Below are 26,524 nucleotides of genomic sequence, written 5' to 3'. Positions count from 1 at the left end.
TAACACCACGACCAACCCTTACCTAGAATTGCCGTTCAGCAAAATTTTCTGATCCTTTCCTCTAATTTAAAGATTCGTGGCTATTTTAACCACCATCTGTAAGACAATAATGAATTATCTCTAAATTAGACCATCTGTATCGCCATATATAAAGATAAATGTCTACTTATTCATCCATTATTACTGCAAGGTTCAAGTGCAATTGCATGTTGATATCCTACATCAAACTTCAAAAGAATGTATCTTCTAAAACACAATTACTTCAAAAAACGAACCATGTCTCTGTGACTAGCCACAGCTGATTCCAGCTCAGTTCGTTTAAACTATTTATGTACAACAACTGTTTTTTACTAGAACATCCACCAGTGGTTATTAAACACTTAGGGGTCGATTCCGATTCGGGAAAACCGCTCCGAATAGCCGTTCGGAGCGTTTTTCCCATACGAATCGTACCCTGCAACGTCCCCCGTACGTACGACGAAGTACGATTCGTACCAGGAGCCGTACTCCGTACGAGTCGTACAAGACACCGTACGACTCTAATCTCCGTACGATTCTCCCTCGGAACCTGCTGTACGCGATATCTGTATGGTTCCCGGATGGTTTTTACGACCCAGCAAGTACGATACGTGTCGGGTACGCACCGTACGACCCTTTTTCTACGGGAGCTGAAAACAGCCGTAAAAGCAGAGTTTGTGCCGAAACAGGTACGGAACGGCCCCGCCGGGTACGGTGCGTACCCCCCATGATCGCAGGGGTACGCACCGTACCCCTGCGATCATGGGGTGTATGAGCCGTACCCCCATTGTACGATCGGTGTACGAGCCGTACCCCCATTGTACGATCGGTGTACGAGCCGTACCCCCATTGTACGATCGGTGTACGAGCCGTACCCCATGTACGATCAGTGTACGAGCCGTACCCCATGTACATCAGTGTACGAGCCGTACCCCATGTACGTACACCGATCGTACAATGGGGGTACGGCTCGTACACCGATCGTACACGATCGTACATGGGGTACGGCTTGTACACCGATCGTACATGGGGTACGGCTCGTACACCGATCGTACAATGGGGGTACGGCTCGTACACCGATCGTACACCGATCGTACAATGGGGGTATGGCTCGTACACCCCATGATCGCAGGGGTACGTGCCGTACCCCTGCAATCATGGGGGGGTACGCGCAGTACGGGGTGTATGTAATCGTGCGCTTTTCCGTACGAATCACCCTTACCTGACGTGGACCGTACGAATCGCGTCCTGATTCCCCGGTCCGGATCGTACTCGTCGGGTCGTACGGCGTGTGTACGAGTCGTACGGTTCACAGTCTCAGCCTTGCAATACGTACGGATCGCGATGATTCGGACGGATTCACGGAATGCGGATCGTACTACGCGACTGGGACGGATGGGTACGATTCGTACGGAAAGGGCTACGAATACGAATCGTACGGTGTTTTTTTTTACCGGATCGGAATCGAGCCCTTACTGTTTAATGTGTCCACTCCAACAGGATATCGATCCTCCCAAAATTCAACCGTGCTCTCCAATAACGAGCATTTATTGTTCAAATCCAAAAGGTTCACCTCCGAGTACAAGGGACCTAATAATAATATCAAAATGATCCGTATTAATATCCAAATCTTGCCACTACCAATATATTAGTAATATGAATGAAATGATGAATGAAACTTATATAGCGCATGACTTACCCTGGGGCATCTCAGCGCTTGCTTAGGGAACCCGTCCTGGTATTCCCCTGTGAGATAACCCTGGCAGGGTATCCACAAGGTGAAAGCCAGGCATCCCACCGCGAGGGGCCGTTGTGGAGATTAAGCAAGCTATTGCCCAGAGTCGCAGAGTGTGAACCCGTGAGTCGAGGAGGCACCGGAGCGAGAATTAACGAGTCCGTGGAATTTTTGAGCCCAAGACCCGCCGAGGCGGGGAATTGAACCCTGGTCCAGGGCCGAACTCAGGCTCCAGGTCTGCCGCCTCTAACCCCTGAGCCACACTTCTCCACATATAGTATTAATACTTGCCTTATTGTATATGTAATACAAAGTTTTATGTATTGCTTCCAGCCCTGAGGAAGTCGTGAGAGTTACACCCGGGTACGACGAAACGTGTTGGCAAAAGGGAGTGGAAGAAAAAGAAAAGAATTAAAAAGGACGGAATATCAAGAATGTCATGTGTTTTTCTACTGTTTAAATACACTCTTTATATGCCTTAGCCTATGCGAAAGAGAAAGAGAAATGATGTTACAGAGAGTGAGAGAGAGAGAAAACATTAAAACTCTGGGCCGTAATATCAAGCCTGGGCGACAAAATTATCGCCACTTTATCAACAGGAAAGTGTCGCTAAAGTGGCGATAATGGGTTTGATAATATGCTCTATGGAATTCCTATCGAAGCTCATGTTAATTTTGTTGCCAAGGTTTAATAATATGGTCGTCTCTCCTTTCATGAATAAAAGTTACACTACAGTTTTACGAGTGCAGTGTACCTGGTACATTTTATTTGTTATAGTGCCGCATTTAAGTGGTGTCTATATGGAAGTGCCTACTGCGTTACTATCGCCCGTTATGCCGAATTATTTCTAATTCATTCCTATGAAGGATTTGTATATCCAGGCCTCTGTGCTTACCGTTGTATAAACCTTGTGGCCAAACACTTCAGGCAGTTGGATTGACAACTTGATTTCAACAATTCTTCTACATGCTTTAGCAGACAGCAGTGTCTAAATTTAAGAGAGAAAGAGAAATGATGTTACAGAGAGTGAGAGTTAAAAGTGACTCAAAAGTGGCGTAATAAGGTTGTAGATCTGTTTGTCAGACTGTTGTAACCTCTCTGTTGTTACTGCTCGGAGCTAATTATAGACTTTAAACAGAAGCTACTGTACAGTACACTCGCTGGGCCATAATATCAAGCCTGGGAGACAAAATTATCGCCATTTTATCAACAGGAAAGTGTCGCTAAAGTGGCAATAATGGGTTTTATAATATGTTCTATGGAATTCCAATCGAAGGTCATGTCTGATGTCCTTCACATCTAACATGAGCTTCGATTCGAATTCTATAGAGCAAATTATCAAACCCATTATCGCCACTTTCCTGCCAATAAAGTGGCGATAATTTTGTCGCCCAGGCTGGATAATATGGCCCTCTCTCGTTTCACAAATAAAGCTAACACTACAGTTTTATGAGTGCAGTGTACCTGGTATATTTCAGTTGTTATAGTGCTGCGTCCAAGTGGTGTCTATATGGAAGTGCCTACTGCGTTACTGACGCCTGTTACGGCGACTTATTTCTAATGCATTTCTGTGAAGGCTTTGTAGATCTAGGCTGCTGTGCTTACCTTGTATAAAGAGTGCGGCCACCGGAGTTCACCACTCCACTTGAACTCTGCTTCTATACGTAGTATATTCAATAAGTTGCAGAAAATTCCATTGCTGTTGCGCGATAGGCCGTAGTTGTTTCTGAACGATGTTTGCTGAAGGAAACAAAAGGACATTTTGATTAGTCAACGTAAACGGAGTAGCGTATCTACTATAAAAAGTGAATTTTAATGTGAGTTCCTAATATTCCGTAGTTAAGACTGTTGCAGCTCCAGCAAACAAAGGAAGATCAATACGTTAATAGAGGCCTGGGACGGCCACATGACGCAGAAAAAAAAATACTATCATGGACGCACAATTAATAATAATAGAGGCCTAAGCACGTGGTATAGAACAGAAACACGACACAGAAAATTATGCTCGCACAATTTTTAAGATTAGAGGTGTATAGGACCTTGTGACTTATAAAGAAATATTTAAATTATGTAAGTACAATTTAAAACCATTGAGGGGTAGGAAAGCCATATGAAGGATAACTAAATAGTATTGCATATACAATTTACAGTGGAGGCTGATGTTGTGACGTCTTCTCTTACCTTTGTTTTTGTCGTCTTTTGTCGTGTCTTGAAAGGCTGTGGTTTCTCTGAGTCTGGGGTGTTTTCGACAGTCTGTGTGCCATCGCAGCAGAGGTAGGTAAAAGAGAGCTTGCTCACGTCAGTGCCCGCATTATATGGGAAACACTGGGGCTGACTAAACCAAGTCCAGGGCCCTCATTGGTAGTGTTTTCTTGGTCTGCGAGAATGATGGCCCTGGGGGACATCCCACTGGCTAATGTATTGGTTTCCAGGCTAAATGATTGCAAGCATGCTTGGTGGTGGCATGTGTGTAGTGTGGGTAGGGGTGCACCGCGCATGTGCAAGTGTGAGTGTGTGCACCAACAATTAACAACAGAGAGAGATGGGGGCGGTGTTATCAAGTGTGCAGAGGCAGGCCCAGAATCGGATCTGCAATGAGTCAGCACTTCTAATCATTCTCCTTAGCGCGCCCTGAGCTCTGATTTGTCACTGAGAGGGTGATCGCACCATAGTTTGTACTGCTTATCATACTCAGCATGTACCCGCACATACAGTACGAATATGCTTTTACATTACGCGTCGCATTAAAGCTTCGGGGTGACGTTATGTATGGCATTCTGTATGCGAAAGGGGGCAATGTTTCTACTTGTTTTAAAACATGTATGTAATTAATGTACATACTAAGGGCAGACATTTGGGATAACTATGAATGTTTTTTTAATACTTGTAATATTCATACATTACTTTTAAAAAGAATTACACAAATCGCAGTAGAACATCATGCATACTCGTATTGAAAGAGTTGTGCAAGCGCATCATAAGCGTACGCAAAGCCATGTGACTTTAAAAGTAGAGATTTGATTGATTCATAACTTTTCCTATTGCGACTGTTAAAAGTTCCATCTCATTATAATTATTCGACTTTGACTTTCTAAAAAGAATCATTTGTTCTGAGAATCTTCTCAAATAGAAGGAAATCAAAATAATAAGAGCAATGGAGTCATAATCCAGCAGTTCTTCAGAGGGAGATTTCATTCCTGAAGAACCTCCAAAGAAGAGGAATGAAGCTCTAATTTGGAAGTTTTTCACTTTTCCAGAAGATCAAAAAAAGGTTAATGCTCCAAAAGTAACTTGTAAAATTTGCGAAACAACTCTTTCAAGGGGTGATCCATGTAAAAAAATACTCCTTTGGCACAGCAAATATGGTGCGACCCGTGAAGAATTTGCACCCCAAGTACTTTGCTCGAGCTGCAAGATGGAGGTTGCACGAGAACCCACCTGCTGCTACACCTAGCACATCAACTGCGTCAGCAGCATTTTCAGCAAGTAGTCCACACCCACATATTGATTCTGACTTTGCTAAAGGTAAAATACTATGCATTTATTGCGATAAACTTTTGTGGTATGGGGAACAGTCTACAGACTTGATGAAACGCAGGATGCAGGATCATTGCTGTCCTCGACATTAGTTGTTCTTTTTTTCATTCTTTTGTTCCGCTTGGAATTTGTTGAGAAAACACAAAAAAAATACAAAACAAAAAAAACTGTTCTTTTTAGAACTACCTTTACTGGTCAAAGAAAGAACTACATTTGTAAGTTAGTGTGTAAAAGTTTGTCAGAATGAATGTGTAGTTCATAAATGAATTAATGAATATGCTACTAGTGTATAGAGAATGTGAAAGTGCAGAACTATAAGGAACTGCTACAGCATAAATCTATAAGGTGTTTATCTATAGTATACTGTAGTATGTCCTAAGCACTTGAATGTATCATATGTACATAAATATGTTACAAGTCTATGTTTCAATTTGCGCTGCTGGTGAAATGCCTGGGTGAATTTGTATGTCTTAGGGGTGGATTTACAATCCCCTTGTGCCTCTTTTACACAGCCGTTGTGTCACTTTTGTGACACAGCGGTGGTGCAAAACTATGTGCCATGGTGTGTGGTATTAACAATGTGACGCATCTGGAGGGTGTATTTCATTGTAAAGCGCTGCGCCAGAAGAGTGCTTCTTGTGCAGAAGGGGGTGCAGCAAGGCCTCCTAAAAGTGACTGAGTGAAATGTATAACATTTTATTCAGTGACTTTTGAGCTTATGCGTGCACAAGCTTGAAGCAGGTGTAAGGACTGATACAGCATTGTGAGCATAGGGCCCCAAGAGAATTGCTGGAGCTGTGTTATACTTGCAACCGACGACAAGCAATAATTCATCTAACAATTACATTGCAATTTAGTTTTGTTATTATTTTATAATAAGAATATGAAATGTAATAAAAAATATATATATAAATATTTATATTAAAAATATAAGAAATTAGTATAACAAGAAAGACATAATAATTAATACATTTATAAATTATCATTTGCAAAACCTATGAAATTCCCTGAAAAAACCATAGGTTTCACACACGTTATTGTTAGGAATTAGCATTTAAAAAACCATGCAAATTCATAGAAAAAAACATAGGTTTCACATGTTATAGTTAGCTGAACATTTCTCTCATACAAAACCTTTGAAATTCCTCCTTTATAGTTAGCTCAGAAAACTATAACTTGCGCGCCTGCAATACACTGCTAATGACGTCACATATTATATCACTCATGACATTGTCAGTGACATCACTCATGTCATCACTGATGACATCTCAAATGACATCCCTGATGACATCACTGATGACATCATCCAGTGAATGTGTCTTTCTGAAAAATATATTTTTTTATATATGTATATCTAAAGGTCGATGGAAGAATAAATGGGCAAATAAGTGTCTAAATGGATTTTTTTTGTCTGAAATTGATTATATAACTGACTTATTAAGTATATCTTAGTGAATAGGTGTACTAGCTAGTAATCCTTAAATATTTAAATATCTGTATCAATGTCTCACTTTGTATATAAATGGCTGCATGGGTTGGTGAGTAGCTACATGAGTGTGTATATGGGTTATTAGTTGGTTTTTTGAGTACCAAAATGAGTGTTTGTACAGTTTGGTGGGAGTATTACTTAGCGCACAGATGCATGAATGACTGACTCACTGTTTGTATGTGTTTTGAAGACAGCATGTGTGCAGGACTGTATGGGTGGATGAGTGTGTGTAAGGGTGTGTTAGTGAGTGAATTACTGTCTGACTAGTATCTTTATGACTAACTACATATGTTTTAAACTAGTATATGTGAGTATTGATGTATATAAGTGAGTACGTGTGTGAAACCTATAGTTTTTTTCAGTGAATATAGTTATAGTTACAACCTAGTTTTTTGATTTGCTAATAACTTTGGCGTTGTTTGACAAATCTTCCTGAAATTCTCCAAAGTAAAACTCTATCCAGGTCTGTTCTCATCCTGAAAGTTTGGGAGTGATTCATCAAGGGGGGGATGAGAAAACAGGGGGGTCCCAAAACACGCTTTCGCCATGTTAATTTTGATAGGAAATTTTGCGACGAGCTGCAGCCCTAACTGCTGAATGGAAAAACCCGAAATTTGGTAGAGCTTGGTTCAGAAAGTGACCTTTTTTTAAATGGTGTAAATCTGTTCAATAGTTTTTGAGAAATTAAAAAAAAAGAGTCAAAAATAATTTTCCCATAGGAAACTTTGTGCAAGACTACAGCCGACACTACTGAACAGAATTACCCCAAAGGTAGAAAGGTAGTGCTTGGATCAGAAAGCGACTTTGTTTTTAAAATGTTGTAAGTCCATTCAGTAGTTGCTGAGAAAATTGAAAAATAAAAATTTCGATATCTGAGCGTAGCCTAAGTCCTGAGCACAAGCTTCAGTGTGATTGGCTGCCAACACTCCAAACCAGGAAATGTTCGCAGCCATCTTGTGACTCAGTAATAGCGAGTCACTAGAAAACAGAGAAACAAAGATGTTATAATCCAAGGAGTATTCTGTGTATGTTTCCGTACACTGAGGTAGCGCTATTTGTGTTAGGGTATTTGCTCCTTTGTAATTATGTTATTCCACTTGGTACGTTCCTCCTACCCCACCCTAATCTTCCCCTTTGGAACTTTCCTCAGTCCCTGAAGGCTACCTTAGAATGTTGGGGTCAGGGCAGACTGAGCGTGAATAGAGAATGTGAAGCAGTTCCTGTTATGCTGGTGTCAGTGGAGGCCGTGAATAAAGAAGATTTCCAGTTATCATTTCTGTCATTTATTTTAACAAAAGATATAAAACAAGTGAAGGGGGCAGGGTAGAAATAGCCTGACCCATTAAGCCTTCTTAGGGGGTCGTAGAAGGACTCTGAGGGCCAAAAAAAGCATTAAAAAAAAAAGAAATTGTCGCAATTTTCACTGGGGTTGCGGGTTCTCGTGTTTTATTTTAATGAGGCATCTGGGTGGGCAAAATGCGTGGGCATTTAAAATAAAAAATAGGGGGGATCACTGCGCTGTATTGTGGCAAGCAGTGTGTAGGGTGCACACGCGGGTACTATGAATGTGCGGTATTGGGGAAATGTTCAGTAGGCTGTGTAACGGTGCACACACAGGTAGTGTGAATCCGCAGTGTTGAGGAAATGTTCAGTAGGCTGTGTAACTCATATCGGGAAAATAACAATGTGCCTTATTGCAGCTTTCCTTTAATATAATGCACAGTAATGTTTACTTATAATGCCGTGTTCACTTTTATCATGGACAGTGTCACTTTCTTAGATGAAATGTAATATTATGTGGGAGGACGTGTTCTGTCCCTGTGCGCGGAAGAAAATTAACCTTTATATGGCTGAGGTGTTCGAACAACGAGCTCAATGTTCATTGGCTGCAAACCATTGAAAGTAGAAGTGTTGCCAGCCAGTCCATTCCCCTCCACGGAGTAGCAAGGACATCTGATTCGCTCACATGTTGCAAGCAGGACCTTCCAGAGCTTAATGTTCATTGGGTGCGAACTATTGAAAGTAGAAGTGTTGCCAGCCATTTCCTCCCTGTCTACGGAGTAGCAGGGACATGTAATTGGGTGATGTGTTGGAAACAGGACCTTTGCAAGCTTAATGTTCAGCGGCTGTAAATAATTGAAATTAGAAGTGTTGACAGCCATTCACTCCCCTTCCGCGGATCATCATGGACATCTGATTAGGTAACATGTTCCAAGCAGGACCCTCCCAAGCTTAATGTTTATTAGTTGTAAACCACTGAAAGCAGAAGTATTGCCAGCCATTCCCTCCCCCTCCACGGAGTATCAGGGACATCTGATTGGGTAACGTGTTCCAAGCAGTAGCTTCCTAAGTTTACTGTTCAATGGCTGTGAAGCATTAAAAGTAGAAGTGTTGGCAGCCATTCCCTCACCATCTGTGGAACACCATAGACATTGTATTGGCTAAAGTGTTCCGAGTACAAGATTGTTCCTTATTGGTTGGGAACGGTTCACCCTTGTCAGCCATTTTATGACGCAGTTCAAAGGAGTACGGGGAAAGAAAGTAGGGGAGGGTAGGAACACTACTAACTCTGTACAGTGCTCACAAGGTGGTGGATAGGAACTGTGAAGGTAAAAATAGATTTTTGTATATAATGAGGGCCATTTATATAATTTGCGTGGATCTTACAAAGTAAGATAGAAAAATAACAGTGGGTGTTGCGGACTTCTTTTTATTAAGTCTGCGGGTGGGATACTTCCCAGAAGCACTATTTACTTGTAATGTAACTTACTTTATTGAGGGGGAGGTGTGGTTGTGCTGCAATAATTTTATTCTACGTTTGAAACTGTTTTTATTAAGCAATCACAAATATACTTTCCTAGGAAAGAGAAGCTGTATATATCAGAGGGGTGACAAATAATAACACAATTTATAAAATATCCCTTAATCGTGGCCACACCCTCCCTTCTTTTGTCGGCTGTAGTTTGTAAAAGTGTTGCCCCATATTTTTGATAGATAAAAGGGCATCAGTTACTTTTAGATGGAGTAGAAAATAAGTGCTACAAGAATCACTCCCGTACTACATCATCTCAGGTCTCAACAACAATCCTCAGTAAAAAATTGTTAAAAACAAATGACGTGATATTACATAGAAATGTACGCTTCATCAAAACATTACATGAAGCACTATGTATAGATTTTTTTAGCAACTACTATTTTAAGAAACAGCTGTGTTACAAACTGTGCGACACTAAGTTATCTCCGGAAATAACTGTAGTATGTATTGTACATTTGTCGCACAGATAGATGTCCAACCCCTTTGAAGTACTATAAACTCGCAGTATTAGAATATACAGGGTGAGTTTATAGTATTCCACAGAAAAAGAAGAATAACCATCACTACAAACCCCCCACATTTTTTACATTTTTTATTCCGTAGAATGTAAGAAAGTTCTGTTGTGCTTAGAGGTCGCTTACCGCTTTGCTGATAGATCAGGTGCTCTGTTAAGAATATATAGGATAATACTATAATATTTATTTATTTATTTATTTATTTATTTGTGATATTTGTAGAGCGCATGCAATGGCCCATGGGCGTCTCGGCGCTAAGTGTCTGAGTGTTTACCCTAGGAAATGATGGATGATTTATTGATTAAAGAGCCAGGTCTTAAGTTGTTTCCGAAAGGACCATAAAGATGGACTGGCTTTAATCGTTGGTGGCAGAGTGTTCCACAGCTTGGGGGCTGAAACCAGGAATCTTCTATCGCCCCATGAGACCGTTTTTGTCCGGGGTATAACAAGATCTCCTGAACAAGATGACCGTAGTGTTCTAGGCGGACGATAAGGGGTCAAATTGCGGACAAGATGGGCTGGTCCTTGGTTGTGCAACGCTTTATACACAATGCACAGGGCCTTAAACTTTATCCTGTTTTTGATGGATAACCAATGCAGCTCTTTGATGGTCTTAGAGGCAGAGTGATGTTTAGGGATATTTCCCAAAAGCCTCGCAGCAGAGTTTTGTATTGATTGTAATTTATTCAAGACTCCTTCCTGTGCACTGAGAAACAGGGCATTGCAGTAATCCAAGGTGGACAGCACAAGGGATGTGACAAGAGTTTTTCCGGCTTTATCAGGAAGGAAAGGGAGGATTTTTTTGATTAGCTTCAGCTTATAAAAGGCTGAAGAGGTAATCTGGTTGGCATGTGGATGGAACGTGAGTCGGTCATCAAAGATGACTCCCAGATTCCTCACTTTGCTGACAGGCTCGGGGGGGAGCCTAAAGAGGAAGGCCACCAATTAGATGACCACTCAGGTGTTAATTGTCCAAAGATAACTACCTCTGTTTTATCTGAGTTTAACTTTAAACAATTAGAGGCCATCCAATTTCCTATTGCCATCATGCCAGCCCTAAGGTCACCTGCCACTTTATGGCCATTGTTCTTAATGGCTAGAACCAGCTGGGTATCGTCAGCATAGGACGTGAGGCTCATCCCATAAGCCTGAATGACATTGGCTAAGCCCGACACGTAGATGTTAAAAAGTGTCGGGCTTAGGGATGAGCCTTGAGGTACTCCACATGGCAGTGACATAGTGGACGATTGAAATGGTCCCGTTGTAACCACCTGAGTTCTGTCAGCTAGAAAGTAGGCCAGAAGTTTACTGGCCATCCCTTGTACACCCAGGCCCTCGACACGGTCAATCAAGGTGGTATGATCGACCGTGTCGAAGGCTGCTGACAGATCAAGTAGTATCAGAACTGCTGTACCCCCAGTGTCACGGATGAGTCTGATGTCATCAGCTGCTTTAGTTAGAGCTGTCTCAGTCCCATGACACTGGCGGAACCCAAACTGAGTTTCATCTAGTAGCTGGTGTTGTTCCAGAAACGCGGATAGTTGTTTATTCATAGCTTTTTCAGCTATTTTGGCCAGGACCGGTAGGTTGGCTATAGGTCGGTAGCTTTTGTGTTCGTCCTTGTCCAAATATGGTTTCTTTAACAGAGGTTTTATGATGGTTCTTTTTAAACTTTCGGGGTAGATACCTGTTTTAAACATGGCATTGCATATGGAGGTTATGGCCGGGGTAATTTCCTCTAAGACTGGCACTAGAACTTTAAAAGGACAGGGATCAAGTGCTGAACCTGATCTGATTGTGATAATTATGTCCCTTGCCTGAGCTTCTGAAATTTCGACAAATTGAGTGAGCGTAGGACCAGTCTGTGTATTGAGTGTGCTCTCAGAAGATTTTTTAATTTTGGTGGCAAATGCAGCATATATGTCATTGACTTTACTAAAGAAAAACTTGGCCAATGTGTCACAAAGGAGTTGCGATGGGGGTGGGGTCAAGTTAGGGGAATGACCGGCTAGTTGTTTTGCAGTCTCATACAAGATTTTATGTGAGTTTTTTGCGGTTTCAATTTTATGACTAAAAAATGATTTCTTGGCTTCATCAATCATTTGTTTGTATTTAGCCACTGTTTCCTTATATTTGGTTTTGGCATCTTCGGCGTAATCTTTCCACCAAAGCCTTTCATTTTGTCTGCATCGTTGTTTCTGCTGTCTTAAGGCAGCTGAGTACCAGGGGGCTGAGGGAGTAGATCTGTTCCGGGATATTTGCTTAGTGGGAACCAGCGAGGATGCAGCTGCATCAACCCAGTCATAAAATTGAGAAGTAGCTGTGTTTGGGTCCTGTGAAAAGGAAGGCATGGAAGCTACTAAAGAGGTTTTAAAGTTAAGGCTGTCTATATCGTTCCATTGATGAGTTTCGCGGGGACAGCTGATTGATAAGGGTTGAGTGATGCCATGATGACATAATGGTCTGACCAAGTGACCGGAAAGGTTTGGGTTACAAAGAGGTCATTGGAATTGGAAAATATGCCATCCAGAGTATGGCCCCTATCATGGGTGGGAGATTTAACCATAAGAGATAGACCAAAAGTAGTCATATCCCCAAGGAACATGGCAGTATCCTTGTCATCTGGGTTATCAAAATGGAAATTAAAATCTCCAAGGACAGTGAAAGAGCTGTCAAGAGCACATGATTCCAGGATGGATCTTAGCTCAGTAATGAATCCTGTTCTTAATCCCGGAGGACGATACAGAAGGATCCCTTTGAAGTTGTCAGAGGGAGTCAATTTGACAGAGAATTGCAAAGCTTCGCATGATGGCAAGGGAATGGTGTTGGTTGCAACCGTGAAAGAGTCACGTACAACAAAAGCTATTCCCCCACCTCTCCCTCGTGGTCTATCCAATCTGTGGATTGAAAATCCCTTTGGGACCGCGATAACAATATCTGGGTCAGATGAGTTGTCCATCCATGTTTCTGTCATGAACAGCATATCTAGGTTGTTGTCTTCCATTAGGTCGGATATGTCCTGGCGATGTTTGCCCAGCGAACGGACATTTATGAGTGCCAATTGAAAAGGTTTGGAGGGCCGAGTCTTGGGTTTGTTAGGATGGGGTATGTGAGGACTAAGTATCTGCAGTTGGCAACATGGGCAAGTTAGAGGTGAGGCCGTATCAAGATGTATCGGATCTAACATAATAAAAGACTGCTGTATTAGAGGCCGTAGACCCTTAAGCGTACTGGACGTGTATGGACCTGGGCGGACAGAGTCACACGGGTCAAAAGGTCCAGGGGGACTGGCCCTCGGCCCGGGCCAGGCGCGGACGGGCGCAGACGGGCCTGCCTTTGGCGCGCCTTTGGCGCGCCGCCGGTGCGCCCGCTGCGCCCGCCCGCTGCGCGGACGGTAGAGCCTCTTGTTTATATCCGCCATTAGAATGGGAGGAGAGAGGGCGGTACCAGCGAGCAGCTAGACCGCCACCTTCCCCATTCCAAGATGGCGCCTGAAATGCGGCTGGAATCGGCGTGGCGATGTCCAGAAGGCGATGGTGAAGGAGCCTTGGGCGACGCTAATCTCGCGCCAAGGTGGGGGCAAGTTAGGTAATTTAGCTTTTAAAAAAGCTGAAATATTAAAAGATCGCTATTTTTAAATTCAATAACGAAATGCTCTGCAAAGTAAATTAAAAGCGCGCAGGTAGCGCAGAGAACCCCCGGCTTCCGCCTCAAGGGTGAAAATTCAATCAACAAACAAAACACTATATAATATACACTACTATACCCATATATTCAATAAGGAGTAGGAGAATATTTTCCAGCGGTGAAAATGTTGAAAGCTTAATTTCTTCAAAAATCTTCGTCATTGCGTCGACGGGTCATAAACTCCTGTGAGTTCAGTATGGATGTGATTATTAAATTATACATACTCACACTATATGATCCCAGGGGGGAAAACAGAGTAAGAACCAGAAGCTGCTGGGGTTATATATACATTTTAGTCTTCTCTTCAGGTCCAGGGGTCACCAACACCTCTGAGATGTGCTATACTTTGATTATTACAAATGTACATAGTTACAGTATATGATCTCAAAGGAGGCAGAAAAGAAACAGTGTTTTCTCTTTTTACGATGTTTCTGAATACAACCTGGTGACGATACATATAAATGGAGAAAACAAGCAGTAATACTTTTTTCTAAACACAAATCTTTAAATATTGAGAAATAGCTATGTATTATAAGGATCTACTATGCCATAATCAAACAACTTACAACTCCATAATATCTTTTGTTGTCGCAAAAGAAGAATTCAACGCTAGATAACGGAACCTGCATCACAGAAGGGACACGCTTAAATAACTTGCACAAACAAAACTAATCAATCAATGGGTGTGGTTTATATGCTTTTTGGTTATTTATTAGTCTATGGAAGAAACATGAGGCTCGGCCCATTTAGATGTCACGTTTTATGGTTGAGACGTGCTCACCTTTTCACTGTGTAACTTGTGGACGTGTTGGAAAAAGTTAGAAAAAGTGAAGACGTAAAGGTTTGATTTCGATCTTCACACGTATATCTGTAACGTTGGAGCGCTTAAAAATTGTTACCCGGCAAACCATGTCATTTCGTTTCTCGTGACTAAAGACATGTATTAATTGCCGTAATTCAAAATAGAAGACATTAAAAATAATCGTTCAGAATAGAAGAAAAATAAAACATGTGCTAACATTTGTCATCATTATGGTTTTAAATTTAAAAAAATGCTAGGATCTTTAAGGCGTATAGCTACCTCCAGAGAGGTTTCCCGGCATTCGGGGTTGTCGGGAACTTCAAGCAAGGTATTGCCTATACAGTGACATAATGGTGGGCTAACGTGCCACCGGAGCCAGGGATTGAACTGTGAACGGTGTGGTTTGAAGTCAGGTATCATAGGTGTTGCGTCACAGTTTTTCTACACTTCGATTTTAATTAGTGTTAATTAACTTTTAAACATTTTTAAATATATCAATCAATCAATCAATCAAAGACATTTATAGAGCGCACTACCTACCCATAGGGTCTCAAGGCGCTTGGGGGGGGGTGCCGTTACTGCTCGAACAGCCAGGTCTTGAGCTTCTTCCTGAAGGAGAGGTGGTCTTGGGTAAGGCGCAGGTCGGCCGGGAGGGAGTTCCAGGTCTTGGCGGCCAGGTAGGAGAAGGACCTTCCTCCTGTTGTCGCTCTCCGGATGCGTGGGACGGCGGCGAGGGCGTGGCTGGCTGATCGGAGGTGGCGTTTGGGAGCGTAGAAGTTGATACGGTTGTTGAGGTAGCTCGGGCCTAGATCGTGGAGGGCTTTGTGTGCGTGGGTGAGGAGCCATATATAACATATATCAGACTACTGTTACAGTTAGTTTTTCACTACAGAAAGTACGCACGTCTTTTTAAAATTTACTTAAGAATAATATATGTTTTAGGGACTTTGTAGTTAGAAATTAGCATTTATAAAACCTTTGTAATTCACTGAAAAAACCATAGGTTTCAGGCACGTTATAGTTAGAAATTAGCATTTAAAAAACCTTAAAAATTCACTGAAAAAACCATAGGTTTCAGGGGCGTTATAGTTAGCTGGACATTTCACTCTTACAAATCCATAGAAATTCCACCGTTAGCTCAGCTAACTATAATTTGCGCCCCCGCAATACACTGCTCATGACGTCACATATTACATCATTCCTGGCATGGTCAGTGACATCACTGATGACATCTCAAATGACATCACTGATGACAGGAGTCATCAGTGAAGTAGTTGATGAGAAATTCAAAAAATAAAAATATCGAAATCTGAAAGCAGAGGAGGATTCGGGAACCCTCCTGAGCATGAGCTTCATTCTGATTGGCTGTCAACTCTCCAAAGCAAGAAGGGTTGGCAGCCATCTTGTGACTCAGTAAAACCGAGTCACAGGAAATGTGTTTAAAAAAGGATAAAAAACAACAAAAGAGGGCAGAATTCGAGTAGGGTGAGTGAATCCATCCGTGAACAGAAAAAAAAAAGCGAGGGATCCCTCGCTTTGTTTAATTAAGCCTCCGGGTGGTACAGATCCCGGGAGCAATATTTTATTGTGGTGCAGGGGCCCATGGGGGCCCCTGCAGCCCTGCGGACCGCCCCCTCCCTGGAGCATTTCAGATAATGTATGGAAGGCATGTGACCCACCCGCAGCCCCGGGACTGCCACCTCCCCGGGCCTTTCTAATTAAAATGCATGGGGGGCTCCTTCCCCCATGCTGTCCCGGGGCAGCCACCTCCATGTGGCTTGAAATTAAATAGGGTGGGGGGCCTTGTGGGCGCCCTAAGCCAAAGGGACTGCCACCTCCCTGGGGCTACTTTCTAAAACTGTGTGGGGGGCTCAAGCCCCCCCCCACACTGCCCCAACAACCACCACCTCTCTGGAGCATTCAGTAAATTTAATACAGGGGTCCGTTGCGGGCCCCCGGACCCAGGGACCACCACCTCCCTGTGACTTCACAACAGTTGGGAGCCATCTATGGCGCTGGGGACCACCACCCCCCAGGGGCAGCTCCTGCAATGTTCCCGGGTGCCCTGGCAGGGCAGGGGCATGGCTCCAGCCCTGTCATAGCAAACACTGATTTGCTTCTTTGAAGGGAAAGCAGGAAACTGCTCTTGCTTCCAAGAAGCAAAGCAGACTTTCTTTTTGACAAGAGGAGCTGCATATTAGCAGCTCCCCTTGACCAAAAGCAACTCTGGCTTCTGCAGGAGGTGGGGAACCAGCTGGGACCACAGGGGCATTGGGGCTCACCCCACGATCTCCAACGTAAGGGCAGGCCCCGGGGGATGGGGTCTTGGACCAAAAGTGGCCCGGCAGGGGGACTAGTCAGCCCACCTCCCCTTAAATGTAAATGTTTTTAAATGTGGAAGGCCAGCCCCGGAGGATGATTTGGCCTGCGTGGCCGTCCTCCAAAAAAAGAAACAAGGCTGGCCATGCCCGGGAGATGGGGTCCCTGGGGCCACGTGGCCCCCCTCCAGAATATTTAATTATTTTTATAAAAAAAGAAAAAGGAGGCAATGCCCCGGGGGATGGGGTACCTGAGGCCAATAAAGGCCTTAGTAGGGGGGCCATGCCGCCCCCACTCCAAAATAAAAAAAGAAAAGGCTGGCCAGGCCCTGTAGGATGGGGTTCCCAGGGCCTCAGAAATATTAAGAGAAGGGGGGCCACACAGCCCCCCTTCTAAAAAAAAAAAAAAAAGCTGCCATCTCGTCAGAGGACCCGACCCCTCCCTGCACCACTCTTCAAACACGCCTCCTGGCTCATTCTGGGTTGGGGTATTGAGTCCCCTTGAATGCTAAGGGTCATTTGGGGCCAACTAGCCCACCAGGTACCTCCAGTAAGCCCCACACAGTAGGATTGCAGAGAGGTGGTCCGAGGCCACACCCCTTTTTACACCACTCTACAAACTCGCCTCTTGGCACATTGCTGGTGGGGTAGTGGGGTCCTGTTGTGTCCTGAGGATCTCAGGAATAAAGTGGACTTCAGTCCCTGCGCAGCAGTGTGCCAGGAGACGTGTTGATAAAGTTGTGTAAAAAGGGGTGTGGCTTCCGACCACTCTCAGCAATCCAGCTGTGTGGGGCTTACTGGACGTACCTAGTGGGCTAGTTGGCCCCCAGGGACCCTCAGGATTCAAGTGGACTTAATCACCCAACCCAGAATGCACCAGGAGGCATGTTTGCAGAGTGGTGGAGAAAGGGGACGTGGACTGTGTCCACCTGTCAGCTATCCCACTATCTGGGGAATAATGGAGGTATCAGGTAGGGTAGCTGGCCCCTAAGGACCCCCAACAGCGAAGGGGACTTTATTCCCCATCCAAGAGCGCACCAGGAAGTGCGTTTGCAGAGTGGTGGTGAAAGGGGGCATGGCCTGGTATGAGAACTTAGCAATCCTGCTGTGTGGGACTTACTGGAGGTAATAGTAGTGGTATTTGGCCCCCAAGGTTGACGTAAGGGGCAAACTAAACCTCCTGTTATCTCCAGCAAATCCCACACTGTGGGATTGGTAAGAAGTCTTTGGAGGCCACGCTCACCTTTCTCCACCACTATGCAAACACGCCTCCTGGCACAGTTCTGGTTGGGGGATGAAGTCCACTTTACTCCTGAGGGACTTTGGTGGCCAAATAGCCCTCCTGGTACCTCCTGTAAGTCCTATGCAGCGGAATTCCTAAGCGCTAGTTGGAAGCCCAGCCCCCCTTTCTCCACCACTCTGCAAATGCGACTACCCGTTAAAGAAGCATTTGTAATGTAAGAGATCTCGCATCAACAAGAGTTTGAGCTATTAGTGTTGTTAATCTAAAAATGTTTTGTTAATGTTTCTTGTAGTGGAGTGTATGTAGGTTGTGTGTAGTGGAATTATATGGTATGTTGTGCAGTGAAATTATGGGGATAGAAAACATGTGGTATTTAGTGTGTAGGAATTATGTAGAGTGGGATTATGTGTTATGGAGAGTAATTGTGTGGTATGATAGTCTGTGTTGTGGAGTGGTAACCTCAGGTTTAGTCTTCCTCATTTCCATAGAAGCTAAACTATAAACTCTATGAGACAAAAAGAGAAGGAACCAATGAGGAGCACTTCTGGACCTAGTCAGAGGAATGAGCGAGCAGCCCTCTTACCTCTTTCTCTACCTCGGTTGTTTCTTTCTGCACTTCTCTTGCTTCTTTCTCTACCTCTGTTGCTTCTTTCTGCACCTATCTTGCCTCTTTCTGCACCCACTCACAGGCCCACTCAGACACTGACTCTCAAACCCAATCTGACACTGATGCACACACTCACATACCCACTTAGAGACTCAGGCACCCACTGACATGCCCATTCAGACACTAGTAGACCCAGTCACAGGCCCACTCAGACACTGATGCATCCACTCACAGCCCCACTCAGACACTGCCACATACACTGACAGACCCTCTCAGAGACTCAGACACCCACTCAGAGACTGACACACCCAATCAAAGATCCATTAAGAGACTGAGACACCTACTCACAGATTCATACATACACTGATGCAGCCACTCACAGACTCATTTAGAGACTCAGACAACCACTCAGAGACCCAGTTTGAGACACACTCGTGCACTGAAGCACCCACTCAGATCTATTCAGAGACTCAGTCAGTCACTTACTGCTGCATGCTGACATTAATGAAACATCACAGACCCACTGAGAGACTCAGACATCCCCTCACGGATCTCTGCAGAAAGTTTTGTACTAAGTCATAGACCCACTCATATTCTTATCCAGTCACTCATAGGCATTACAGCGAAAATGGGAAATTCATTTCAAAAGTGGTTTTCTTTGAAAATAAATATGGAAAGTGAAGTTTAAATATTATGTTAATAAACACCTTTTGCCAAACATACTTTACGATATCTGTATATATGTGTGTTAGACTTCTTGGAAAACATGAAGTCTTCACGATTACTGATGTCATCGCAACTTGGGTAAACAGGAAATACAATTCAAAAGTTTGAAAATAAATAAAGAAAGTGCATTTTAAGTATTATGTCAATAAACACCTATTGTCAAACATACTTTAAAATATGTGCATAAATGTGTTTTACACTTGTTGAAAAATAAGCTGTCTTTGCAATGTTTCCACAAAGCGGGAACAAACAAATCGTGGTGAACTTGACAGTGCTGTGAATTTATTGTGACAAATACATTTAAAAAGCACAGCTATTAATCCACTAAATAAATAAGAAGGATTGGCACAGACAAATACATAAATAAGTCATCCTTTATGCACGTGTATTGTACAATCCTTAAACAATCTGTGAAAATCCAAAAGTTACAGGCACAATATAGTTAGGAGAAAGATTTAAATAAACATTAAAAATTAACTGAAAAAAGGGGGATATATTCGGCAGCAATTTAGATGAGCCACTGGAAGTGCCACCCCTCACAGGCACAATAAAGGCAGACACAACACACATTGTGTCCACAATCTATAAATCAGCACTGGAGTCCTAAGAAAACTTTTACACTAAGGCAAGGCTTCCTTGGCAAACTGATTTAGAGAAAGAGTTAGATGACGCAACTTGGAAATATTGCTGCGAAAATACGAAGCGGATCTCGCTAAATTGGAGAAATGGGTTTATCCATTTAACATTTTTAAATAGGGTATACTACACGCCGGAAAGTTTATGTAGATATGGTCTTCGAGACAGGTTTAAGTGCGACTGTTGTGACGAAAGAACTGTGGGTTTTTTAGACTTATTGTGGTTATGCCCGGGGATAAATATCCTTTCGGTCCTAGTGTTTAGAGAGTTAGGTATGCCACTCATACCGGATCCCCTGCTCGCTTTGCCGGGATACTCCAAGCCACTCCCTGAAGCAATTCGCAGATTGGTAGATATGAGTATTCAATTGCTAGGTGCAGAGTGGCGATATGTTGGCTGAAAGGCCCAGTTCCCACAGTCGCGGACTGCTCCAGGTATATGGTTTTCTGTAGTAGGCAAACATAGCTCATTAGCAAATTTCTTTTGCTGCGCAGTCATCCTAAAAATTACTGGTCATTGTACAAGACACATTTACTGTCAAACAGGACTGGAAGTGCTGATGCTGCTGCAGGTAATGATGAGTCTAGGCTTACTAACACCGAACAGACATTGCAAGGGATCTGTGGGGATACGCTGCTACACTGCTGATCGCTGCCGAGCCATCTGACAGGGAGAAATTCTGGGGGGCCCGGCTTTAAGACAGAGGTGACCTGCTCTGTGCTTTAGTTTGAGCTATTGTTGCTAGCTTTGGTTAACTTTGCTGACAAAGTATATGGTAACAACTGAAAAGATTGACTGTGAGCCGTCATGCTGTGATCACTGTCACTTTTGTACATCCCTGCAATGAAGATGTATAGTGTCACATCTTGTGTTACTCATAAAATGTTAATAAAGTTTTAAAAGAAAAAATTACTGAAAAAAAGTAAAGGTTACAGGGACGTTGAAGTTAGGAAATATGAATTAAAACATGTAGAAATTCACTGAAAAAAAGAAAGGTTATAGGGACATTATAGCTAAGCTGATATTTCACTCATACAACACCAGAGAAATTCAACAGCTATAGTTACCAGAGCTAACTATAACTTATGCTCCCACAATGCAGTGCTTATGACCTTTGACCATACATATTACCTCACTCATGACATAGTCAGGGACATCACTGATGATATCTTAAAAGGTAATTATAACTCACATTCCCGCAATGAAAAGTCTTTTCATCAATGATATTATTTCAAATGTTGAGGCCTTCCTCCCTGACCATCTTGTGGCCCAGGGTCTTATATCTTTATTAAGGGGTAGGGCACCCAGCCCATATCACGGAGCCCTTATGGGCTATGGGGACCCAATCCCCCAGGATCTTTCTTTTTTTATTAAGAAGAGGGGGTATTCAGGCCCTTTCCTATGCCAATAGTGCCCCAGGGGACTCAACCCCTATGTCCTTAGGTGCTTCTCGTTGGTTGCACGGTGCCCACCTGGGGCACCAAAAAATATCTTGGGCGTTTTGAAAGCAGCCCAAGGGCCCTTGTGGCCTTGCCCGCTCGCTGCACATACCAGCCCATCTTAAGCATCAGCTGTTTATGGCTGCTCCCAAGGGGTGAGAGCAATCTCAGCTTCCCTCCCCCAAGAGAGCGAGGAGGGAGACAAATCTTTGCTCTCACCTGGGGGGAGCATTTTTAAAGCTCTCACCAGGTGGGACACTCTAGTTTTCCCTGCGCACACTCCTGTGCACACTCTTGCAGCAGGGAAACTACTGTATCCCAGGGATGGGCTCCTAGAAGCAATGAATGAGCCCACAACATCATATTAGCAGCAATGTTGAATCTGGCCCTTTTTTCAAGGTTATCCCTAAACATTTTGCCTTATTCACCCTCTTTTTTCTGCCATGTTTTTGCTGTTTTTAGGACTCTAGGCACTTTATTGCTGCTGTCCATTGCTAAAGTGTGAGTGCTCCTTGTGTAAAATTTATTTGTGAATGGTATATCCATGTTTGGTGTATTTGATGTTAGTAAAGTGCACCAGGTGTGCCCAGAACCTGTAAATGCTACTAGTGGGCCTGCTGCACTTATTCAGCCACCCACATAAGTAGCCCTGCAAACATGTCTCAGACCTGCCACTGCAGTGTCCGTGTGTGCCGTTTTTAATCTGCCATTTTGAACTGGCAAGTACACTCACTTGTCAGTCCCAAATCTCTTTTTTACTACATGTAAGTCAATCCTAAGTTATTCCCAAAGCAGTCCCGTGGGCAAGATGCACTGTATTTAAAAGGTTGGGCATGTATTGTGTTTTACATATCCTAATAGTAAAAGACTGCTAATTTCATTTTTCACTATCGGAACGACTTTCTCTCCCATAGAGTAACATAGGGATTGCCTTGAAGTATCTTCGAAAAATAATTTCCCATCTGGAGCATCTAGAAATTTGGAGTTTGGGGTCTCTGAACTCACAATTTAAAATACATCTTTTGGGGAAGTTGGTGCTTAAATTGAGTGTTTGCAAATGAGACTGCTCCACTGGATTCAAGCTATCCTGGCTGATGAGAGGTGATGCACCAAACCTGGTCTCAGGACGCTTGTTTCCAGTTTAGGGATGACCTGGATTGGAAGTTCAGGTTGGACTGTTCGCATGACGAATGGGTTCAAGACTGATTTGCATATAGCTGGGTCCAAACTGATGTGGCCTGGTGAGAAACAGAATGATGGATTAAACCCAGATCTTTGTGACTGGGGGTGAATGTTTGCATTGCTCAGCAATCCGTCCACAATTTGTTCCTTTCACTTTTAGACAGTGGGCATTTTCTTGCTTAACCATTCTGTGCCTTTGCCTGTCTGTAGAATACACATCTGGGTTAGCTGAAAGTTGGGCTCTTGTGCATTAACTCTAGACAGTCACACAAAAGAAGATGAGGTGTTCCTTGCATATTCTGATGGCCCATCACCAGGCTGATGGCTTTTCCTGAGCTATAGTGGTGGGAAGAGTTGTCACTGACATGTGAATAGTGCTGTTCCTGTCTTCACACAAAACTATCTCCACCCCCTGTAGTGCGACTGGAGCCAGCGAAGGGAGAGGAAGGGTCTTGTGCACTACAAAGACTTTCCTTTGAAGTTTGCATACTTCAAAGGTAGAAAGGAGTATAAGCATTGGACCTCTGACATTTCAAAATCAGAACACATCTGGACTGATGACAATCTGCCAGGACGAAGAGCTGGATGCTGTAGGAGGGACTACCACTCAGCCTGTTGCTTTGTTGTGCTTTACTGCTGCTTGCTGCTTCTGTCCTGCAAGGAAATGTCCGGGTTTTGCTTTCTATATCCTGCTTCCAAGGTTCTGCTAGGGTTTGTGTGTGCTTACCTCCTGTTTAGAAGTCCAAGGGCCATCAAAGATTTCACCTACCAGTGCCTGGGATCATCTGCTGAGAGTCATGAATTGCCAAGGTGTGCTAAATCCAGTCCCCGGGCCCTTGAAAGTGTAACCTGGTGACAAAGTCCATGCATCAACACTCAGCACCTGTTTGCTCGATGCAGCACCAGCAGTGTAGCTGAAGAATTGACACAGTGCCTGCTTTGCTGCTGAAAAATCAATACAATGTGTAACCGACATCCGTGGCACCCACTCCAACACTGACGCAGCACCTGATTTGGTGCCTGCATCGCAGCTGTAAAATTGAAGCAGCACTTGCATTTCTACTACTACACAGAGCATCTGGACTCATTTTCCCTCAACGCCAACTCTTCATCAATGCTGGGCCGCAGTAATAAACAGAGGAGGTGAGTCCAGAATGTTATGCATCACATACCCTTCCAGTGAGGAAACAACGCATCACGTCCCCTGCCTAGCAGTATGGAACTGATGCATCTCCTCCCCTGTGGAGTCAGGAACCAACACATTACTTTGCTTTTCCAGCACATCACCTCCCACCTTTTTACAGTGTTTGATTTATGATGCATCCAAGGTTCTTTGTGCTAAAAAATAACGCATTTATTGATTTCTATGCTTCATCATTTAAAAGTGATTTGATTTCTTGATTTATGTATGTTGCATTTTGTTGTTATGGTCTTGTTTTATTCAAATAAATATAAGCTATTTTTCTAAACTGGTATGGACACCTTTTGTAGTGTTTTCACTGTATTACTGTGTGTGTATGTACATATGATTTACACATTGCCTCTGAGATATGCTTGACTTCTCGTGCCAAGCTACAAAGGGGGTGAGACAGGGGCTATCATAGCTGTGTGACTCCCTTACCCTGACTAGAGTGAGGGAACCTACTTGGACAGGTTACAAACCACTGCCAACTAGAAACTCCATTTCTAACAAGCAGCTTTCCAACAAACAAGAAGAAATTGGAAAGATTTCACTCAATTAGCATTTAAATGTAGTGGTATGCAATATGTCATGATTATAGATTAGATTTTTTCTTTTTTAAATTTCTTTATTAATTTTGTTCTTTCGAAGGTATAGACCATGTTCATATACAGTTACATATCTCATATATGACAGCAGATACAATGAACATTTCAATTGTCGATTCAGGATTTTAGACATCTACCCTCCTCCAGAGAAGTTTCCCAATCAAACAAAGATGATTATAGATTAGATACTACTTAAAGGTTTCCTGTATCATTCATTTTAAAGTGGAAACCCTTGAGGACACATGCCACAACATTTGCAAAACCATCTTTTGTCATCCACCAAGTGAAGTTCTCCAACCTCCTTGATTTTCCAATTATGACAATATCACTTCCTTTTATTCTGTGAGTATTGCTACTTTTTCTATGCATTTATCAGACTACTCCTACTATAAACCATGTATATACCCCCCATTTCCCCTCATTAAACAACATATTCCAGAATCTTAATGCATATCTACATTACATTTTAAAGCATTGTTTGATTGTATTTTTTGTTTTAGTATAATAAACTTAGGGCATCATTACAATGTCATTCGGACCCTCCTCTGACCGGCACCATAGCGGAAGAGGGACCGCCCAATAAGGAGTTAGCAGTCCAACTACCCTTATTACAAAGCGCCCTCCTTCACGCTGGTCCCAAAGTGTATATTTACCATTTTGGTAGGGATGAGCCCCTTAGTGGTGGTCCAAGGGGGAAGGGGAGTCCCGCTAGGGACCCCCCAAAGTCACTTTCTGCCTGCCTTTTCATGGCGTGCGAAACACCATAAAGAGGTTGGCGGAAAGGGACATTGTAATCCTTACGGTGGTGCCTGAGAAGGTACTGTCCCTATGCAGGGATTACTGACACTCCTACGGTTTGACGGGCGAAAGCGCTGGACTGTCCTTCTGCCTGCTGCCTCCACCTTACACACTGCAGTGCGTTGGTCAGACTGCAGCAGCATATGGCAGACGGACCGCATCCAATGAGCCATCTAATGTGGTCCGACCGCTTTCAAAATGACCTATTTAGTTTCAAACTTTAAATATCAAAATAAACATATACTAAAATGGTTATATTTAGCACTGTACACTAAAAGCAACAATACTGAACACATACAATTACAAAAACATAACACCTATATTTGAAGTTTTTATAAAATTTACCAAATTATATTAACAGAAAGAGAAAATCAATTTAAAAAGTATAAATATAAAAAATATTGAATATAATATTATAATGAATATTATAATGAATATAAAAATTAGGTAGTAAAATAATATACACATTTAACCCCTTCCATGTGGCTGCGATTCTGCGCCTGTACGGCAGAATCGCGAGTGGGCGGGTTTATGACGGCCCCCAGCCGTCAACAGCACACGAGCACCATCAGCATGGAAGGGGTTAAATTTTTTTATATATTAATAATTCAATTATTTTCCTACCTTTTTCCTCTACAAACCCAGCATCCCAATACTACATCATAAATTACTAATTACGTTTTCGAAAAATACAAATTTAAAATTACGAACCATATTTAAAAAAATGAATTATACTATCAAGACTGGCATTTAAAATGAATATACTAATTTGTATTACAAATTATTTATTACAACTGTATTAAGGTAAACTATATTAAAGTCAAAGATATTCTTAATAACAGTATTATATAGCAAAACAAAACAATATTCTTGCCTTTGATATTCTGTTCCACGATATTTTGGTAGCCACAATATTTTTAACATGATATTAATTTCACATGATATTTTTACTGCCATATTTTGTCCATTCACCACTGGTCATTACTGAAATATATATGTGGCATCTACATATATTTGCATTATTGTAAGAAAATAAGCAGTAACCATATAGTAAGACGTTACGCAAAAAACACGTATACAAAAGCAACTATAATACATCAGAGGTTGGGCAATGAACCATAGGTCAGATTTCAAAGAGACCTAACACATTTGAAAACAATGATACAATTAGAAAATAATGAAATGCCAT

This window comes from Lissotriton vulgaris, chromosome 1_1, assembly GCF_964263255.1.
Source record: "Lissotriton vulgaris chromosome 1_1, aLisVul1.2, whole genome shotgun sequence".
In the NCBI taxonomy this organism is placed as follows: domain Eukaryota; kingdom Metazoa; phylum Chordata; class Amphibia; order Caudata; family Salamandridae; genus Lissotriton; species Lissotriton vulgaris.
Note: the sequence above shows the minus strand (reverse complement) of the source record.